The sequence below is a fragment of the Musca domestica genome, unplaced genomic scaffold (genome assembly GCF_030504385.1).
Source record: "Musca domestica strain aabys unplaced genomic scaffold, Musca_domestica.polishedcontigs.V.1.1 1, whole genome shotgun sequence".
NCBI lineage: Eukaryota > Metazoa > Arthropoda > Insecta > Diptera > Muscidae > Musca > Musca domestica.
This window is the reverse complement of record NW_026712114.1, coordinates 40,935,260-40,938,461: the sequence shown is the minus strand read 5'-3', so window position 1 is coordinate 40,938,461 and position 3,202 is coordinate 40,935,260. Positions and strand designations below refer to the sequence as shown.

The 3,202-nt window shown below is 34.5% G+C and overlaps 2 non-coding genes across 2 annotated transcripts; both read left to right on the top strand.

Annotated features, from left to right (window-relative positions):
• The first annotated feature begins 217 nt into the window (after positions 1 to 217).
• Positions 218 to 290, top strand: TRNAF-GAA (transfer RNA phenylalanine (anticodon GAA)). The gene has a single exon. It is a non-coding gene; the product is annotated as a tRNA-Phe (tRNA).
• Positions 291 to 1,702: 1,412 nt separating this feature from the next.
• On the top strand, positions 1,703 to 1,775 carry TRNAF-GAA (transfer RNA phenylalanine (anticodon GAA)). The gene has a single exon. It is a non-coding gene; the product is annotated as a tRNA-Phe (tRNA).
• Positions 1,776 to 3,202: the final 1,427 nt, after the last annotated feature.

Genomic DNA, 3,202 nt, shown 5'->3' with positions numbered 1-3,202 from the left:
AAAACTTAAACGAAATCGGATAGTTTTTTTGAGAGTCATTCCAAATGGATTACCCAAAATTTTAAGAACGAAATATTATTGGTAGATGTTACAATTGCCATGGTATATAAACTAAAACGCGTTGCATCTAAATGTAGTTGATTATGTCCTAAATGATCGATTAATAATTGAGAGCCTTTGTTATCAGTTTCATTGCGGAAAATAAGAAGTCTCAACCGCCGAAATAGCTCAGTTGGGAGAGCGTTAGACTGAAGATCTAAAGGTCCCCGGTTCAATCCCGGGTTTCGGCAGTTAATGGTTTTTATAGAAAACTTGCTGAATATCTGCAGATCTGCTCTATATAATGAGCTAAAATTTAAAACAAATCGGTTGCTACTACTATGTGGAAACATTGTCCGGACTTTTATACTCAGGGCATATTTTCTCAGCAATTAAATGTTTTCAGTTGGAGAACGTGGAGAATATTCCCGACCTATATAGACATTTTTATATCCTCCACCATTGTATGGAGGGTATATTAAGTTTGTCATTCCGTTTGTAACACTTCGAAATATACATTTTAGACATAACAAAGTATTTATATTTTTGATCAGCGTAAAATTCAAAGACGATTTAGCCCTGTCCAGCCGTCCGTCCGTCAGTCCATCTGTTGTAATCACGCTAGAGTCAAAACGAATAAAGATAGAAAGCTAAAATTTTGCACAGATCAGTCTTTGTCTGCATGCATGTCATGTTCGAAGATATATCGTTCCACGATATCGTATACCCCCTGCATTCGTTATTTTGATTATTTTAGCCACATTTTTCAATGAAATTGTCTGAAAATAAACACAAGGAGTTCATTTTGATTACTTTACCCACTGGAATAGAATAGTCTATATAGGTCCACGATGCCGTATAGCATCCATATAACTGTACTTCCCGATATTCGGTATGTTGATGATTTTAGCCTTATTTTCCAATGGAATTGTCCTAAATTCTACACAAAAAGTTTTTTCTAAGCGCTTTATGCCCTGAAAGAGAAATATCTATATAGGTCCATGATATCGTATAGTCTACATACAACGGTACCCCGATTTTCGATATTGTGACGATTTTAGGGATATTATTCAAACGAGTTGTTTCAAATTTCGTATTTAGAGTTCGTAGTAGGAAGTACAATCTATGACAGAAAATTGTCTATACAGGTCCAGGTCTTCGTATATATCAGTACCTCCCGATATTCGGTATTTTGATGATTTTAGGTACAATATTCACCGAAATTGTTTGAAATTTCGTATTTGAAGTTTCAAATGGGTACTACATCCTGTTACAGAAAATTGTCTATGCAGGTCCAGGTTTCTTATAGCCCCGATATAACGGTACGTCCCTATATTCAGTATTTTGAAGATTTCAGCTACATTATTTACTGGATTTTTTTTTTGTCAAGATTTGTATTTGAATATTGTAACGGTTTATGACATAAGTTGCCCATGCATGTCCACGACTTCGTATAGAACCCAATATAACAGCTATATTCGCTATTTTTGAGATTTTAAAAGAATTTTTAACGGATTTTATTTTTTTGAAAATTGCCAAATTCGTTAAAAATAGTGATGGATATTCCACGTTCGGCCGTGCCGAGCCTACTGCGTTTTTATTAAATTTAAAAATATGGTTTCCTAAATTCACCAAAAAATATATTTAAAATTACGTGTCATCAGCCGAAATAGCTCAGTTGGGAGAGCGTTAGACTGAAGATCTAAAGGTCCCCGGTTCAATCCCGGGTTTCGGCAACAATACATATTTTGATTTCCTATTATAATATTCCATAGGTTCGTCAAGATAAGACATTGAAGCGGAACTATGAACAATGATAACATTTCCAATATTAAATTCAAACACATGTGGAATTCCATTCGCAAATAGCAACATATGACAGCTTTCTAACCCCTAACGATGAAACAAATAAACGACAGCAAATATAACCCCTACTATTTGATGAAAACAGGAGCAAAGAAAAATCAGAAAGTCGTCCGAGTGGATGCCAACAATAAAATTCTAACAAACTAGGAGGGGAGATTAACAAACAAATCGATATTCGAAAAAAACACGCACATTAACCCCAGCAAAGTAATTCACATTCTTTGTGAAATGTTTAACCCCTGAATGGTATTAAAAAAAGCGCTTAGATTTATTTGAGGAATACCGACATTAGGCCAACAGCAAAAAATGCCGGTTGTCCCAAAGTTATCAAGGACATTGTAACAACAACAACAAACAAACGTCACTCGTTTACATTCCAATGAATTCAATAAAAATGCGAAATGGAATTTCGAGACAAATACTTGAACTTGGTGTTGTCCTTTCGAAATAAAAGAGTTGAATATGTTCGCGGTCTAGACAAATTCCTCTGTAAAACTTTGAACCACAGCCATAATGTTAAAATGATATAGTAAAAAATATCATCACAATGGGAAAATAAATGACTCAACATCAACATACAAAACAGTTTTTCATCAGGGCAGCAGAAGTGCCAAAAGGGTGTCAACGTTTTCGGAAGAAGGATAAAAAGCATGTGGAACAAATATTTAATGCCTCCAGGGAGTGGTGGTTCCCCCTTCCATATTGATTGGCATTCTTCCAATGGTTAGTAGAGAGTAGAGATTTTTTCGTGTCACATTTTGGCTGTTATGTGGTTGTTGGGTGGTTCCTGTACACGGACGAATGACGCAGGAAATTGTTATTGGGCTTTTTTTGAATTGTTGATACTTGCATAGTTAATTTTTCTCCAACTCTATACTAGACACAGGTTTTTCTTGCATTGGAATTTTTCGGAATTCCATTTCCGGTTTTTGCCTACTTTTCCTTCTGTTCACTTATTAAACGGAAATTTGTTAGTTCCGCAAATGAATTCCATTGTTTGACATTTTTGCTTTTTTTTTTTCTTCAAAAAAAGTTCGGCATTTTTTAAACAGTTTTGAGATTGAAAGATAGAAGTTGGAATGTAACAAGTTCTTGTTTGATTTTCTTTTATCCTGTTACATTCCAAAACTTAGTTCTATATAAATATTTGTCTATTTGATATACATATTATCTGTAAAACTATAGTGTGTACTTCCGTATGAAAAAAAAACTTGAAAACTCAAATTTAACAAAAAATCAAACAGGTAAAAGAAGCAGTTAAGTTCGACTGGCCTGGCATACCCTTAATATCTTCCAC